We start from the raw sequence: 20,134 nt of genomic DNA on the forward strand, positions 1-20,134 counted from the left end.
TTGTGACATCATCATCAGCACGGATCTTTGCTCCAGGGGTCAAGCACATATATGACTCCCGACAGGAGTATCTGTAACTGTTTCAACCTGTACTCTATCTGCACTTACACGCCCCTTCCCTCCCCTTTCCCTCTCTCTAGGCATAAGAAGGCGCATGTTAGAGATCACAGAAACCTTACTACAGACGCACGGGCATATACATTTTTCAGTATGAAAATGCATATTTTAAACAAAAACTTGGATGCAAGTCAAAACTTTTTGACTTGCATCCAACTCTAAATGAGCCTCTATATTTCTGTGTCTGTTATTATTACTTCTCTCTATGAAAATGAAATGTGTTCATGGGTCCAGTTTATAGGAAATACAGTAGTTCTAGATATTTTTACATTTTTCCAAAACTTTGACAGCAAGGATCATATACCCGCCACAATTTGTAATGCTTCTTTATGTGCTCAAGTGCGTCATCTAGTCCACCTACTCTATTTCAAGGTGCACGCTCTAATCATGATGTATATTTGTATGGAGCCTCATGAAATGCTTGTGAAAATGTGCAGAGTGGAAACAGTAAATCTGTCACAAAAAATCCAACCTACTTCCACTTTAGGGCCACTCCCTTCATGAATTTAAAATGTCACTTTTTTCTCATAAAATACTATCTTCATCTTCATTTATATTAGAGCTCGAGAACCGAACACACCTGAACTTAGCAGATCCGAGTACCGTTACGTCGTCGGATCTCGCTATTTTTGGATTCTATAAGTACCACCCTAGTCTGGTTAGGCAGCGTCATAGGTTGAAAAGAAAGAGGAGGGGTAGCAGTGTTATTCAAAGTCTCCAGAAACATTCAGGAGAGCTCCATTGCTCCATTGCTAATTGACATTGCTGAAATAGAAATAATAGGGCTGGCAGTCTTGGTCTAAATCTGCAGTCAAATTGTACGGTGTTATATAGGTAAAACACAAAGAGGAGAGATCTATTGCTCCATTGCTAATTGTCATTGCTGAAATACAAATAATAGGGCTGGCCGTCTTGGTCTAAATCTGCAGTCAAATTGTACGGTGTTATATAGGTAAAACACATCTGTTTGTAAGGTCAGTCATGACCAAGCAAGACCTTGTCATTCGGACTCCAAAAGTGCTGTCCAAATACTTTTACATGTAAAAGCCGAGCTGGAAGAAAAGAGTAAGGCATTAGAGGATAATGTATGTTCACATTCAGAAATGACACAAATCCCTGAGGAGAGTCGATCAACGAGTGCTATGTGTAAGCCTGACCTTTCTATTAGTGTACCCATAAAAAAGGCCCCTTTCAGCATTTCGGCAGATGTGTGCATGAAGAACCAAAGTGTAGTCGGTGACACACGAATTGAGGATGCCATTTTGGAATTGGAAGAGGATGAGAGGGATATTTGTGTAGCTGACGAGGACGCTAATGAGAATGTTGATGAGGATGATGTTGTTTGTGTAAGCCCTGCACCAGTGGAAGCAGTTCTTACACATGATTAGAAGAAAGTCATTGTCATGCCTGGGGATAAGACCAAAAAATCCACCTCTTATGTGTGGCATTATTGATACCCAAATCCTGACAACAGTTGTCTAGCCATTTGCAGAGTTTGTAAGGCCACAGTCAGTAGAGGTAGGGACCTTAACCATCTAGGAACCTCATCCATGTTACGCCATTTGAAGCAAGTTCATGGCAAGCTGTTGGGAAAATTGGAAACTTATGCTAAAAAAAATAACAACAAGCAGTCCATCATCAGCTACGACCCTTCTGTCAGCTAGATCCCGACGCCTGCAATCTACACCCACAACACCGTCCTCATCAATATCCTCAGTAGCGATCAGAGTAAGTCCTGCATCCAAACTGCTAAGGCTAGATGACTCCTCCACTATCCTGGATTCCTCAGAAGAATTCTTGAGCATTAGTCCCACTGCTGCTGGGGGTGATTCTTCATCCCAGAAGCAGACCAAGAAGAAGACTACTAGTAGTTTACAACAATTGACTGTCAAACAATCTTTTGCAAGAGGAAGCTAGTATGAAAGCTGTCACCCAGTCGCAAAGCGAATCACAGACGCCATGGCGATTATGCTTGTATTAGATTTGTGCTCAATATCCACTATTAATGCAGCTGGTTTTAGACAGTTACTTAAGGTCTTGTGTCAATGTTACCAAATTCCATCACGACACCATTTTACTAGAAAAGCTATTCCTCACCTCTACCAGAAGGTTCATAAAAATGTAAGTATTGGGCTTCAAAATGCCATTCTACCCACCATCCACAATAAACGCAGCTGGTTTTTCACAGTTAATTGATGTGTTGTGTCCCCGTTACAAAATTCCATCGCGACACCATTTTTTCCGTAAAGCTATTCCGCAACTATATCAAAAAGTTTGTAAAAATGTAGTAATTGCGCTCAAAAATGCCATTCTGCCCACTGTACACTTAACCACAGATATGTGGATAAGCGGAACTGGGCAATCTAAAGATTATATGACTGTGACAGCCCACTAGGTTGGTGATTCGCCTTCACCAGCATGAACAGCAGCAGCATGTACCCAAGTACATCACATTTTTCAGAGGCAGGCTACTCTGTGTATCACCGGCTTCACTAAGAGGCATACAGCTGACAATCTGTTACAAAAACTAAATGGATGCCATTGCAACATGGCTTATCCCACTTGGACTCTCCTCAGGATATATCATTTCTGATAACGCCACCAATATTGTGAGAACATTACAGCTGGGTCAATTCCATCACATTTCCTGTTTTCCTCACACAATAAACTTGGTGGTGCAGAGCTTTTATAAAAATGACACAGACGTGCAGGAGATGCTGTCTGTGGCCCGTGAAATATCTGTACATTTCCGGCATTCGGCAACAGCATGTAGGAGATTGCAGCAGCAACAAAAGCAATTTAATTTGCCCTGCCACCACCTAAAGCAAGATGGGGTGACAAGGTGGAATTCCACCCTGTATATGCTTCTGCGGATGGAGGAACAGCGAAAAGCCATCTATGTTTATTCCACAAGCCATGACACTGGGAAAAGAAGGGGAATGTATTTTACTCAAGCGCAGTGGAGAATACTTTCCGTGTTGTGCAAGGTGCTGAAACCATTCAAAATAGTCACCTGTGAAGTGAGTTCAGACACTACTAGTTTGAGTCAAGTGATTCCCTTAATTAGACTTTTGGAAAAGCAGCTTAAGAAACTGAAGGAGGAGAGGAAACAAAGCAATTATGCTAAGTATGTCGAACTTGTAGATCAAGTACTTTATTCGCTTCGCCATGATCCATGGCTTATCAAAATCTTGAAATCGGATCACTATAGTTTGGCGACTGTGCTTGATCCTAGGTTTGAGAGCTATGTCTTCTCTTTGTTTCCAACTTACCCAGACCTGAAGAGATGCAAGGAGCTCCTGGTGAGCAAGGTGACTGCTCAAGTGTTACTTGACAGGACGGCGTATCCTCCTTCAATGTCTCAGTCAACTGCTGCTAGGAAAAACTTAGCTTTCCCAAGAAACCCAGTGATGATGCAAATGACTCAGCACAACATTTTGACATCTGGTCTGGTCTATAAGAAATTACCAAAAAGTGACACCTTTGCCGTAACTCTACCTGATCCTACTATTAACATCCAAAGGATGGTGGATTATTTTAATGACAGCATAGAAATAGACACATCAGACAGTCCCTTTACATATTGGGAGGAAAAAAAGGGAATTTGGAGACCCATGTACCAACTCGCTTTGCACTGCCTAAGTTGCCCACTCTCCAGTGTGTACTCGGAAAGAGTGTTCAGTACAGCTGGGAACCTTGTCAGCGATCTGCGTAGGAGGCTACTTCCTCAAAATGTTCAATAGATGATGTTCATAAAAATAAACTTCAATTTCAACAAGAAATGCCTTTCCCGCCAGTTACATCAAAATACTAAGACTTTTGTAATGGTGGATTCCAGCGGTGATGAATTAATAATGTGTGAGGATGATGTACAAACTGATGAGGGTGAGGATGATGACAACAACATCTCGCCACAGTTGAGTTCATTAACATCACTGTTATTGTTAGCTTGTTTTGTGGGGGCTCAAACAAATCAAACACATCAGCCTCAAAAGTTGCACTCCTTGTTGCTGAAGTGCTTGGTTTTTTAAAGTGTGCATTTCCTTTTTAAGATCCAACATAAGGGTGGGTTGGAGGGTGCAAGGACAATTCCATCTTGCACCACTTATCCTTTCAGCTACCGCTGTGTGCCAATGTTACCTGTATGTGCTATATACTGTTGTGTGCTTTGGAAAAATCATAGTCACCCATTGATGATGCAGTTGACTCAGCACAACATTTTGACATCTGGTCTTGTCTACTGTAAAAGAATTGACTAAAATTAGTGACACCTCTGCTTTACCTCGACCTGATCCTACTATCAACTGTCAACATCCAAAGAATGGTGGAGGATTATTTTACATTTTTTTGAACGGTATAAAGACAGCAGTTTTATTAATAAAGAACAACGTTGCTTGCATAAGTAATGTAAGCATGGATGTCTAAATAGACGTGTATATGTATTACCTTGCACTTTGGGGGGGGGGGGGGGTCAGTGCTTGTCGCCATGTATTAGCTGTAAAATTACCACAGTTATCCAAGGAACGGGTGGAGCGATCAAATGAACCATAACTGATTTCATGATCCAAGGACAATTCCATCTTCTACCACATTTCTTTTCTGCCACTACTGTGTGGCAAAGTTTCCTAGATGTGCTATGAACTGCTGTGTGTATGTGTCATTGCTCTGTCGCATAGCATCCAGCCAGGTCACTAGTCTTTTTTTGAAAGTGTGTGAAAATAATATTGTGACTTGTGAGGTGTTCAAAATTGACTGCAAATGAATTGCAATTAGTGTTATTGAGGTTAATAATAATATAGGGGGGAAAAAGTAAAATTATGAGATTTTAGCAAAAAAAATAGGGATTTTAGAAAAAAATAGGGACCCAAAACCAAAACACGCAAGGGCGGTTTTGCCAAAACCAAAACACAAAGTTAATCCAGATGGAAAACTAAAACCAGAACACGGGGGTCAGTGAACATCTCTAATTTATATCTTAAATGAGTCATGAGAGTGAGGGAACATTGGGTCTGTCTTCATCAAAATTTTTACTTATGTGTCTTTGATGGACTTTTGTTGCATTAGTAGAAATGCCTCTAGAAAGCCTCTTTTAGCGATATTGACAGCCATATTAAACATGACAATTATATTAAAGGCAAAACCTGGTGAGTTTTGCTTTTGACAAAATTGCCGATTTTAATATGCAAATGTAAAGTGCAAAATTCATCAAAAGTGAAGGAATAAAGTGGAAAATGCATCAAAAGTATCATGTTGTTTTGCAGCTAAAAAATGACGTGCATTCTCCTGCAAAGTAAGGAACTCCCCACTAACTCCACAGACATGAGATCATTTAAATTAGCTAAAGGGGTAGAAATGATGAAATGCTTAAGATAGGGTTCCTTACTTTGCAGAAGGATGCAGAGCAATTTCACTTTGTAAAAGCACATAACCGGAGATAATTATCATAAATAATATAACTGAAATTATTAAAAATTATATAATCGAAGTTATTTTTTATAAAGAAATAACCTGGAACTTTTTTATATGTAGAAAGATCTTGAACTAATTCACATCAAAACACCATTCAATTAGCTCTATCTAAGATAACTATCCCACAGTCATTATATATGGCTTCACTGAGAAAACAGCTTCAATATTGCATGGCATGGATTCCACAAGTTGTTGGGCACATTTCTTAGAGATTCTGGTCTATGTTGACATGATAGCATCACATAGTTGCTGTAGATTTGTCAGCTGCGCCTGGATGCTGCAATCTTTCTACCACATTCCGAAGGTGCTCTATTGAATTGAGATCTGGTCATTGGACTACCATGAACTCATTGTCATGTTCATGGAACCAGCTTGCGATGGCGTGCGCTTTCTGATATGGAGTGTTATCCTACTGAAAGTAGCTATTAGAAAATGGGTAGACTATGGCCATAAATGGATGCACATGGCAAGCAACAATACTTAGCTAGACTGTGGTGTTTAAATAATCCTTAATTTTTATTAAGAGGCCAACTGTGTGCCAAACAAACATTCCTCACATCTTTACACCATCACCACCAGCCGAAACATTGACACCATGTAGGATGGATCCATGGATTCCTATTGTTTACGCTAAATTCTGACTATACAATTGCAACAGAAATCAAGATTGCTCAGCCCAAGCAATGTTTTTCCAGTCTTCAACAGTCCAGTTTTAGTGAGCCTCTGCCCACTCTATCCTCAGCTAGTCTTCTGTTGCTGTAGTTCATCCATTTCAAGGTTTGGCATGCTGTGCATTTTTACCATTTCCTTCATGGCTATTCTGTTAGACGCAGAATATTTTTATGGGTGTATTTCCAAGCATCGAGAACTGGGCATGTACTTTGAAGTGCACTTGGCGGACTGGCTGGTGTACTTGCAAACTGAAAACTGTTCTTCACCTGTAGCCTATGCAACCAAACCACTTAGTATGATAGTGGAGAGGAAATTATGTATCTCACGATGAAAAGGAGTGTTTTACATTATGGGCTAGATGTCATTATTCCCCTTGGTCCAGAATATCCCTAAAGAGCAGGTGAAAAGTATTAGGAGGAACCAAGAAATGCAACTATTATCATGATATCACAATTTCATGATATAAATAATAATTTAATGCATATTGAAAGAAAAAAGGAGAGCATATAATGTCCCTGAAAGGTGGCTTCAATCCACCATTCAAATTGCAATGGTCATTTAGTTTTATTGATTTGAATTATGATTAATATCAATAACATCAATAGACATAAATAAACATAAAAGTAGTTGAGGAAACAATGTCACCCAAAGATATAAGGATATATAAAGTATGCAAGCTCAAGATTTGATGATGCACACATCTAATATCATTATAGCTTGTTATAAATATGGCACTATAGTCTCATGTGCACTTTATCTCAAAATATTTGTCACCTTCCTTGAGTCATAGGAAATTAACAATGTTATAGGGATTGATAGTGTAAATTTCAATAGATGAATCCAATGTACGGTGATAGTTATAATATCCAATCCAGCTCAATACGTGGCAAATATTAAATCAAGTAAGTCAATGTGTCTCAGCGTTTCGACAGAATATTTTAGCGCAGTTTATATTGTTACCTTCTGTCGGGTTGTATCCATCCAAATTAGCGTAGGTCTTCAGTTTCGTCTGTGTCTTTTTGCGTGTAGGTGTCAGCTGTATGATCCATATAAGTGATCAGACCATGGTTTCTACCATAAATATTTTTAGGATCAAACTATTTTTTTTCGTTTTTGAATCTGTTGACTAATTCCTCATTTATAAAATACTCCTCTTACATGTTTCTTCGCTCAAATAGTATGCGGTTTCCTCAGAGATATGGGGGTAAATGTATCAAGGTCCGATTTTACCAGCGTGTTAAAATCGCGGCAAATCATGGGTGTTAATAAATTTGTATCCAAAGTCCATGCTTGACAAAGTCCAAAATAAATTTGTAATTCCAACAGTCCAGGTTGCCCCTGTCCCAAACATATTTGTACTTCCAAAAGTCTTGCTTGAAATCTGTTCACATCTTCTGCCCAGGGAAGGCCCATTGTTGCTTGAAGTCTTCTGTTCTTCACCTACAGGAGGCCCATATTTGTAACATCCACGATTCTTTAGCTTGCTTGTAGAAAAATAAAAAAAATCCAGGACCCGCCGCAAACACCTCCTACCTAGTAGGAGGTCCGATATGCAATGAACTTATTTCATTGCGCTATGTCTATTTACAGTATTAGGTGATTTTCTCACGCTGGTGGGAAAATCACCTAATACTATAAATACAACAACCGCAATGAACTAAGTTCATTGCGTATCTGACCTCCTACTAGGTAGGAGGTGTTTGCGGCGGGTCCTGGATTGTGGATGTTACTAATATGGGCCCTCCCTGGGTGAAGAACAGAAGACTTCAAGAAACAATGGGCATTTTGGACATTTTCAAGCATGGACATTTGGAAGTACAAATTAGTTTGGGACAGGAGAAAGTCGGACTTTGGATACAAATTTATTTTGGACATTAGTGACAGCCATTTTTGGATTTAAAGCTTCTGACAAAAGGAGAAAACTTCATTGGTGAGTATCAGGGAATTTATTATTTTTATTAAAAAAATATGGTGTAAATAAGGGTGTTTACTGTCTTTATTGTGGGTTTATTATTTTTATTAAAAGTTAGTGGTTTTAACAAGGGAGTGGTGGTTTATTTAACATTTTCTTTTGTGGAACTACAGGTCCCAGCCAGCCGTGGATGTCAGGGCATGTTGGCACTTGTGATTCTCAAATTGTCAACATGCCCTGGCTGCTGTGGGTATGCTGGTGCTTGTAGTTATACAAGTAGCAGCATGCCCACACTATTTAGGGCAACCTGGTTGGGACTTGTAGTTCCACAAAACAAAATGGCGTCTGTTTGTTTTTTTCACAATTTTTTCGCCATTATTACCCTACACCCACAGCTAAGGGGTGTAGGAAGAGCCCTAGTGCTATCAGCACAGGGCTCGATGTCTCTAGGGGGGGGCGCTCATTTTTTTTGGCGGACCCCACTCCCTAGGGAATCCAGTTCAGCGCTGAACAGTCTGGGGTTGGTTAGTCATTATGGCAGGGGTACCCCTGCCACGTGTCCCTCTGCTATAGTAACTCCAACCACGGCTGGTTTGCCTAGTGCTGGTTCCATGAAAATCAGGGGGACCCCATACAAAATTCTTCCCTGATTTTCACGGAACCAGCAGTAGTCTGGCAGCTCTAGGGTTAAGCATGAATAGATGGGGGACCCCACGCTTTTTTTTTTAACTTTGATCTATTCTTTACACTTTTTACAGCTGCTGCTCCGGCAGCTGTATGACAGGGCAGTGTAACAGTAATGGGTTTATACAACACGCTGCTAGCAAGCAGCCTGTTGTATCCAGCGTGTTTGAAAGCAAACTCTCCTGAGTTTGCTTAATCGCAGCTTCATACCTTTGAGACTTGTATAGCTGCAGTGGCAAACAGTCGGGAGTTTGATCTCTAGCGATTTTGCAAATAGCGATTTTGACAGAAGCACTACTCTGGCGATTTTACATGAAATCTCAGCTTCATACATCTGCGAGTTTCAAAGAAAATTGCTGGATTTGCTAAATCGGACCTTGATACATTGACCTCATGGAGTAAGACCCAAAAACCTCATATTTAAATAGCTGGGATCCAATAGGATTTTCCTCATTAGTGGGGCTACAGGTGATTGTCACAATAAATTATAAAATCATCCAAACGTTTATACAAATATATATATATAATATAATAACTCAGAACAATTAAGGCGATATGGATGATGGTAATAAAACATTATTAAAAAATATATATAATAATAAATATAAATACAGATATAAAAATGAAATTATAATCTCAGTGCAAATACAAAAAGAAAACATGGATATTAGATTTATATTTTTGGAATATAAAAGACAAATTACTTCATGTTTCCACATAGGAGATTGCACTCCTAGCCTCTACTTTTAAGCATATTTGTATTATTGGCTGAACCACAGCTACCCTAGATAATAAGGATCTCAATGAGAATATCCAGAAGGCTTCTCTTCTATGCAGCCTCCCAAAGCGGTCACCTCCTCTCATTGTTGTTTTTGTTCAATAACAAATACTTTAATACCTTCAATATTGCCTACATGCTTTGGGTCAATGTGTCTTGATAAGCTATGTGCTCCTTTGCCTTTAAGAATTTTTTTCTATGCTCGAGAAATCATACATTAAGTGTTCTGGTCGTACAGCCTGCATATTGTAAGCTGCAAACACAATTTATAACATAAATAATAAAAATTGATTAACAATTCAAAAAATCTTTTATTTCATATTTATCTTTTGACACAAATGAGCTGCAACTGGTTTTTTTTTGTTTGACAAGCAAGCAAGGAATACAACCATTTCAATTACGTTTAAGAAAGCCTTCTGGGAGTTTGGTTACCATGTTTGTCTAGGGAGACATATACTCTATAATTATAAATTAAAATTCTAGATTTTCTTGTGCCTGATAGATATCCTTAGTGATTAAGGTCATTTTGTAAAAAAAAAAAAAAAAGCATATTGAAAGAGAGGGAAGTCAATGGAAAATCAGGAGAGATCCTGATACAAAAGGAAAACAAGATTTAGTGCTCTTTAAAGAATAAGGATCACTGTTTTCTCAGAAATATTCTTAGGATAAACTAACACATATGTGATCCTGTGTTAAAGGTATTAATCTATAGCAATGTGCCCACAAACAGGTCATATTTGATCATTTCTTTAGTGATGCACAAGGGTTGTGTATCTCTAATGCGGTCAGTCATTATCCCACCTGTTTCCACAGACATAAATCCTTAAAACTCAATCTTGGAAATACTGATCTAAAGGAAAGCAACTGAGAAGATAAAATTCCTAAAGAAACTGTAAGTTAGAGAAAGCAGCAAAATCTCTCTTTATTCTTTATCTTTTAAAGGATGTAAAGCTTGTCAACAGATATCAAATGCTTCAAATAGGAAAATCCATGATTATATAAAAATACATGTAAAATAATAGATATTTTATTAATGCTTTACTTATCAAATATCCTTGGAGTCTACAGAATATGAGCTGTAACCATGTAGGAAATTAAAAATGTGCATGAATATATTGTTGAGCAATTAATTAACTTGATGATTAATGAACATGCTATGACATAACTAGAGGTCTAACATATGCCCACTATGTGCCTACTTTGCAGAATTGTAAGCCTGACTGTAAATGTGCTGTGGTGGAAAGTGAGAAAAGCTGAGTCTGTCTTTTTTACATGTGTTCTTTTTATGTGTTTAAATCATTTCTGATCTTGCCTGTTACAGTGTGATCAGTACACGTTTGTGAAGCCTGGTGCCAGTTGTTCATTGTTACCCTGCAGTAGTGGAAACCTGCTTGTAGTGCTAGTACAGACACAAGTGATCATTACCAACTTGTTCCCCCAGCCTTTCAAAACAGCTTGGTCCCTGGAAGAAAATGATGATGATGATGATGACTGTCACATCTTTGCACCAGACAGATCTTCAGTGTATGCTAGACAAGGTGATGATCTTGACACCAGTGTGCAGACAAACTTTTGTGTGTTTCTTTTCAGCCAAATTATAAGCGATCAGTATTGGTTCCACAAGCAAAAAATAATTATTATTTTAGGAGTTATGTTAACGAGACTCAAAATGATAGATCATCAATGCTGCAATGCAATCAAATTGTGACACCCCTGTGTTCCTTTAATGCTTTTTACATCTGTAGCTATTTGTGTGCATATAAATGCACACACTACCATCAAATGCATATTGACGGTAAAAAAAAGGCCATTCCATTATAATAAAGGACAAATCCCAATTACTGGCATTTTCCAAGCACATGTAAAAAAACAATAATTATTTATGGTAAATAAGGCACTGCAGTATCACCAACCAGAGAACAGCCCTATAAATCTGCCATCTTAGCATTTAGCATTAAAGTATTCTGTTTAGCTGAAACTGGCCCAAACTCCAGTAGTTTTTGGAGGGCAGGCCATTCTCCTGCATCATGCCCAGGATGGTGGGGAGCAGCAGCAGCAGGATCGGTCCGCTCCCGGAGTAGAAGTAGTGACCTTTGGTGAGGTGGTCACTGGCCGGTTACATGCCAAGCTGTTTTTTGTATGCCACCTGTCTCCTTTTTATGTCCTTCCCTGTAGGAACCAAAGACCAGGCTCCAGCAACGACGGACGCGCTATGGTGATCAAACATGAGGTGTGGTTCCCGAACTAACGCACAGAAGAATACGGTGTGTCTTACAGTGGTCCCTTGAGATCAGGTAATTACCTGGAATGTCAGGAAGGGGATTGCGGTTTGTGTGACTTGGTCTCCCCTAGCACCCGTTACAAAGGCACTGCTCAAAAAACCTGGAGGATTTGCACAACTATGGGTGCATGACATTACAAACGGCATGTGAACCGTAGTGTGCATTTTTAAACATTCATATAACAGCATATAAATGTTATATGATAGCTAATGTGTTCAGCATAGAACAGAATAAACACTCATGTCCTGATTCATCAAGGCACGCATTCTGATTGCAACCCGCGTTTAGTATTTCGGCTTTGCACGCTCCAAAATTCAACAAGGCACAGATCTGAAGATATGTGCGCTAATGAATACAGCTCCAGTTCTGCTGTGTTTTACTACACAAGACACTGCAGAATACGTTCAATTCCTTTGCGAATTATAAATTTGCATAAAAATACAGAAAAGGAAATTAAATGAATGTCACCTGTTAATAATATAAGCAATAGTGTTAAAACAGTTAACAAAAAGTGTATTTTTCCCATTATAAACATTTATTAAAATGATATTAATGTCTGCTGACCATAAAATCCACTTTTACAGTTGCTTGTGATTGTAGACACATGTTAGAGCTTGCATATGATACTGACTTAAGAAGAGTAGGCACTTACCTCCGGATCCGTCGGATAGTTAAGAAGAAATGCTGAGAGTTTTATCATAACTTCATGCTTAAACTTAAGGAAACTTAAGGTCATGTTTAAGTCCAAAGCAGCTATCTCAATAACAACACTAAACTGTTCAAAAAGCATCATTCATTTAAAACACTCACAACTAAATATGCACAACATACATCTTAATACACTTCATTTTTTTATTTTATATTAATATCAAACATTAAAAAAGTGCTCTTTTTTAAAAACAACCATGGTGGATGCACAGTTGTAATAAATTGCAATGTAAAGTGGTTAATGTGTAATATCTAATAGTTAGTCTATACCTTTTCTGATATTGCAAAAAAACAGATAATAATACGATAATAATAATATGAAAGACATAACAGGTCAATTTGTTAAAATTAAACGGATAAATTGTGCGAACTTAAACCAAGCGTACTCTTGTATAAGGCATTGTCACGGCTCTCAGGTGGATTGCACAATATTAATGTACAGAAACAATGATGCTGGTAAACTTAAATATTTATTGTGAATACAGGCAGGGGTGGATCTCAGTGGCTGAAGGGCCAGGCAAGGCAAGAAACAAAATGTCCAGAAATAATAATATGAAAACAAAGTCTTTTAAACTTGCCAGGGTCCAGAGATGCAGAGTGAAGTCAGAGTGAAGTCCAGGTAATTATAAATAGCAAAATCCAGGGCTGTAACATACACAGAGTTCCAGAGCTGTAACACATACAGATATCCAGAGCTGTAACACATACAGATATCCAGAGCTGTAACACATACAGATATCCAGAGCTGTAACACATACAATGAACCAGCAGGGAATGATTGCCACAGGTCAGTCTTTATGGTCTGACAAAACACTTAACAGCTGAGTGAGGACACACAATCCACATAGCGGCGAAAATGCAGAACTGCACCTGTAGGGACTTAGTGCAGAAAAGTATCAGGCCATAACAGGCATACATAGGAAATCAACACAAACATGGGAAGGATATATAAACTTCACAGTGATAAGGTCGTGAGTGAGGATTTGAACTCAGGTCCCCACTGTTGAAAGGTGGATTGTCTAGCCACTAAGCCAACATGCAAGTGGAAACAATATGTGAATGATATAGACTAGATCGAAAAGCTGAGCATGAACTTCTCTCATAGCAAGCTTTTTTTCTTTTATAATTTTTATTAATGTCAATAATTATACAATGAAATATTATAGCCCTAAATCCTTGGTACATGCACAGTTTAAATATTTGGCTATGGGAATTTATTTATGTATAATATAATAATAATAATATATAATAATAATAATAATAATAATAATAATAATTGGACTTAAAATTGTTTGTCATTTTTTTCCTTCTTCTTTTTTTGGCACTTAGGTTTTTTTTGCTTTTATCTGTGGATATTTTCTATTTGTTTGGATTGTTTCTCTTGTTGTCCGACATGAAAAATGTGTCATGTGTAATTTTGAATTGTAAATAACTGTGGATACGAATTTAATGGCTAATAATGGCTAATAATTTGCAAACCTAAATATTCATTCACGATACAATGCAAAGGAAAAAACATAGACTAGCATACTCTTCTATAAGTGACACATTGTAGTAAACCCACAGAAACATGAGGATATACAAAGTCCACACAGATACAGGCATGACTCTGGATTCAAATGCATGACCCTACTGTTGGCAGCTCATTTGTCTAACCAGTAATACCCCATTCATACTGCACCAAAAACCCGGGTTTTTGCAGAGGCACGCTGAAAAACCCGGGTCTTGGTGCAGTATGAATAGTCCAACCACAAAATCCCGGGTCTAAAATCCCGGGACTTAGACCCGGGATTTTGCGAGGGGTAATTCCCGGGTTGGACCCCGCTCGCCTTATTTTGTATTTTTTAGTAATTAAAATCTTTTTTTTTACTTTTTTTTTTCTAAAACCCGGGTCGGGCAGGTGCAGTATGAACCCGCCCGACCCGGGAATCTTTTTATCTATACTGCCCTGTGCCCCGGCAATATCCCGGGGCGGCAGTATGAAAGTGGTATAAGTCATACTTCAGATTGAAACAAACATACAACACAGTCACTAGTGGCAAACTAAAGTGTTAATGAGCATAATTAAATGAACAATTGCACACACTTTCTTCGTAACAGACATAAAGGATCAAGTTTTGTTTAATAAAAATCTTAATATGAAAGTCTATGCTAATGCATTTCAAAATAATTCGGAATCAGAAATAAACGCAAACATTTTTTAATCAGTATAAAAGTAAATAAAAGATTTTCATAACAAGCATTGCATAGACCCAGCATCTGATCTCGTCATCTGATACCACAGTGGCCCATACACCTACATATACTTGTCTCATTACAATAAAAGACTGCTTCATGCACACTTAAAGTTGGTTAAGAGTCTATAGTGGAATTTACTGGTGTGGATTTGTATAGTGGACTTTTATTTGTATTGTGAATAATGTTTTAGTTTACTCTTATTCAGACACTTTAAAAGTTTGTGTTTGTAAGATATTTTATGCTCTACAATAACAGTGCATCTTGATTTTCATATGGAATGTACATTTTAATGTGTGTGTTATTTTAACCCAATTTTGTTTATTTGTTGTGGGGTTTTTTTGGGGGGGGGGGTTGTTGTGAAGGTTTTCAAGCTAATATCTATTCAGATTATTCTTACAGTGCTGTAACTAGACATTTTAGTGCCCTGGGCGAGACAGGGCACTGGCGCCCCCCATCTAAGTGGGAGTGACGTTTGCATGAGATATATATATATATATATATATATATATATATGAGAGATAGCTATACATATTCCTATCTAGTAGTAATGTCTATGCAGTTGGTTGTAGATATGCTTATATAGTTGGACTATGTTTATAATAAATTTTAATAGAAGTGGTGTATGGTGATTTAGTAACCATATACATTTAGCAGTAATGTCCATGCAGCTGGTTGTTTTATATAGTTGGACTCTGTCTAGAATAGAATTGGTACATGGTGATTTAGTAACCTTACATATGGGCAATTTACGCTGTCTGATTGTATTAATTAGATAGCGATTGCATATGCCTTTTTATTATGTAGTATTTTAGTTTGTAGTGTGATTCTGTTAATGACATGGTATCTATGGAAACTTATTTCTCCCGGAGAAACGGAAGTGATGTAATACATTTGGGCGGAAGTGATACAGTGTTTGTGGGCGGAAGTGAGAGCCCGGCCCGGACTTCCGGCATATCGTACTGCCGATGGAGAAGGGGGATTATAAAAGGGAGGACCCTCTAAACGTTTGACACTTACCCTTTTGAGAAAGTCGTTGAGGACGAAACGCGTCAAGTGAGTACTGACTGTTTGGCTGGTGATCGCGAAGGAGGTTCTATTTCCAGAGGAGCTAAGGAACTAATTACTTGTGGTAATCTCCTATCCTGGTGGAAGGAACTGACATCACCTGTGGGCCTTTAGGATCTCTGGATGAGTCCTGGTTACAGATAAGCTTGACTTATTTTTATATAATGTACGGGCATTTTATTGTCATGAATGGATATGGCATGTCTTTTGATTAAAAATCTTTTATAGAAGGATACCTTTTGTATGTTATGAACACACTACACTATTATTTGCTATTTCCTATTGAGTTCTAGTATTGGATAAGACGCAGAAGACTGAGGTCACTTGAGAAGAATCTTGTGGAAAATCTAAGGGATATTATTATCCAGATAAGCGATTTTATCTTCTGTTTTTGGTACGAGACCAATTTGGAATATATGGTCACTGTGTTGTTAATTGACGTTATCACACTATGTTTGGCGCTCCTTTTTTTGTATATATATATATATATATATATAGTTATCTCTCTTATATATATATATATATATATATATATATATATATATATGTATATATATACAGTGGTGGGATTCAAATAAATTAACAACCGGTTCTCTGCCCTAATGACCATTTAAAGTATGCAAAAATATAAAAATATATAGCGGAAGGTATTCTAATATTTCATGCACTTAATACTCAAATAAGAATGGTAAAAGAGATACACAAAACTGGATTGTTATAGGGAAGTTTTAAAATGTTAAAGAAAAAATATTAAAGAATACCTTACCTGACAAAAATATGTTATTCAATATTATATTCATATTATGGCACAGTAATGCCCCCAGTTCATATTATGCCACAGTAATGGCTCTCTTCATCACACTCTGCCATGCAGCCTTCCTTTGCCCCTCAAAACACTGCGATGCAGCTTCCTTTGCCCCTCAAAACACCGTGATGCAGCTTCCTTTGCCCCTCAAAACACTGCGATGCAGCTTCCTTTGCCCCTCAAAGCACTGTGATGCAGCTTCCATTGTCCCTCAAAACACTGCGATGCAGCTTCCTTTGCCCCTCAAAACAGTGCGATGCAGCTTCCTTTGCCCCCTAAAAACACTCTGCCATGCTGTCTTCCTTTGCTGCCCCTTGCTTGGTTCCTTCAATTACCTTTTCTATCAGCTTATTTATTCTCTTTTCATCCCTTCTTGTCATCGACTGCTGTCTGCGCTGCTCCTCACTGATGTCACACCTGACATTCAGTGCAGGCGCCGGGCAGAGCAGGTGTTGCGCGCTGCAGAGAGGTGATTGTTTTTTGTTGTTTTTTTCAAGGAGCCCTGAAGGAACCAATGAGGGGGTAGAATTGTGGTAGAATTGGTCAGGACTGCAAAGAGGGGCTATGTGGGCACTTTACCCTGAATGCCTGAATTGAGACCCTCTGGGGTTGGACGAAAGAGAGAGAGAAAGATGCTGACAGATAACAGAGGAAGAAAATAAAATATTAGTGTATATGACATGGGAATTAGTGTGAGTGGTAGTGAGAGGGGGAGGGCTGATTGTGATAATCATGTATTGACTGGTACTATGTCATTGTAGGTACTGCACTGTACTTAAAAGTGGAGCACATTGCAGTATTTCACAGTCATTTAAATTGCATAGGACCTTTTGTTTTTAGGATTATATAGTTGGCGTTTGTCTTTGTATCAATTTTTTTAAATATTTTTGCGGATCTGGCTACATCTTTAGGTGTGTTTGATTAGTCAGAGCACCTATTGTAGACAATTTTTGAAACAAAGGACGCCTGGGTGATCAAGAGATATAAGTTTTGGGATTAGTCCGATAACAGCAGCGCAGAATATTTCAGCTCAGCCAAGGTCTGTGTGTCTATATCTTGGCAAGATTGAAGTGGGGGTGTAGTGAGGGGCATCTATACATTAGCAAGTGCAGATTATTGATGTCAGATTGGAGCAGATGAATGGTGTCTAATGTACATCTATATGAAACAAAGCTCAAGAAGAAAACCTAAATAGTTCTTTAAGATGACCTACTTCTTAAATGCTCTTACAGAAACTAGCACAACCCTTTCTACCGTAATAACATGTCCATAAGATATTCAGCGCAATGAACACATTTTATATAACATTTTCATTTCAATGTATACTGTAAATTATGCACTTTTACATTCCTTGTGTGGTGGTGCCGGAAATGACTAAATTACATTGTTCTAACCATCCTCACGTGTTTTTTGATATTACTCATTTTGTTTTGCAAGAAAGTTTTTAGCAAGGAAAACTGTTAGTAAACAACAAATCACAGAGGATCTAGTAATGTTATTTTTTTTTTAATTTACTACTTCTACTAATAATAATATTGATACTGAAATCATCATTCTCTAAACTGAGAAATATGAATTAAAAATGAGAGAGAGAGATTCTACAGCCTCTTACTTTCACAGTGGAACGCATGGGCGTTGCACTAACAGGAAGTTCGGCATTTGTAACGCAAGTTTACGTTCCAAATGCATTCCACTGCGAGAGTAAAGATGTATGTACAGAGCCAGGTAGCTGGTGGCTGCTGCGCCCCCTTGGGTTTGCGCCCTGGGCAACGGCACCGCTCACACCTGCCTAGTTACGGCTCTGGATTTTTATGTGTTTGGCACTTCCCCATATTGCATTTTTATCCAACAGATCCCCAACCCTCCTGAAACTGTGGAGGCAGGCCACTTAATGTTCAAGTCTGATTTGCAAGGTAAAATATTTTTCTAATATGGTTTATATCACATCTGTAACATCCTAAAAATACAATTGTTGTTTGGTGATGAAAGTGAAGGCCTGTTTCATTTTTCAAAAAATATACAAATGCATGCACCAGATAGTTTGGACTTAAACAAATGTTTACCTTTGAAATCTGCAATTTTGAAATTGTACTGTAAGGGCTACCTCTGCCCCTACTGATATTATTAGATGTGACTTTTATAGCCATAGCACTTAAAAAAATAATGATGAAGCTGGATTGTTAGAGTTTAGGTTAAAATATACCAAACTAAAGGCTTGCATTGATGTACTACTAGGCCTTATCTGGGACATGTCTGCCTCACCTGAAAAATATTCAGTAATTAACCATAGTCTGTATTAATCATATATCTGACTCACTATGTAAATGTTATTTTCTGCCCAGGTAAAGTACATAAACTAAGTGTTGTGTGTTTATTGATTTTAAGGCACTGATTTGTCAATGTTTTCTAATGGAGATAATTTGCATTCTCTTTAATTTTGAGGATAAGTGAGAAACAGACACCATTTTAGTAAATGGCTAAATGTTTGTAATTTATTCCAACAGACCTTATGAACCAGCTGTCAGATGGAGCACAAAGGAGGTGTGACAAGAATCATTTCATGGAGGAAGATCAAGAGATAAATGTGTTGCCTTTTGCAGCATGTAAGTATCTATAGTTAACAATGTTATTCCTTTTAGGTTATTGGTGGACCTGCTTTACAGTTAAGGCATCAGAAATTGTAGATTTTAACACCTCTAACCAATGGGATAAAACCAACATGCATGTGTCTGCATATGATATTTGTATTTTATTTTTTTTACAAAGGAGTTTGTATTTTCAGTTTGTTTTAATTTTGTGTTTCATTTGATTACCGAAATTGTGTTTATAAATAAATATTAATATTTTTTGTTGCAATGCTCATTCTCCTGTAACTCTGTACTGCTTTGGACACTGTTAAACACCCTCTTCTCCTCCACATCCTTCACTCCATTGTCCATCTAGACACAGTTCTCTCCTGGGTCACTTCCTACCTCTCTAACAGCTCCTGTAGTGTACCCACCTCTGGCACATTCTCCCTTCCGCTCTCACTCTCTATTGAGGTCTCACCAGGCTCATTTTTTGGGGGAAACTAAAAAAATTACCTCCAATACCATCTCTACGCCAAGGACACCCAAATGTACATTGCTTTCCCTGACCTATTTCTTTCTGCACTATCTGTGGAAAACCCCTGTCTTTCTGCATTCGCCCCATGGATGTCACAATGATAGCTAAAGCAAATCATGCTCTATACAGAGCTCATTCTTGTCCCTCATGCCAAAGTCACCAACTGGCCTCCAATCTCACTCACTGTCAATTACAGCACTATACCCTCTGTATTTCCTAAAATTTTATAGCTCAGTAAGTTTGTGAGGAGGATAGGGGGACGAGATTAATGAGATAAATTAGGGTCCAAAAATGTATTA

The sequence above is a fragment of the Mixophyes fleayi genome, chromosome 1 (genome assembly GCF_038048845.1).
Source record: "Mixophyes fleayi isolate aMixFle1 chromosome 1, aMixFle1.hap1, whole genome shotgun sequence".
Lineage (NCBI taxonomy): Eukaryota > Metazoa > Chordata > Amphibia > Anura > Limnodynastidae > Mixophyes > Mixophyes fleayi.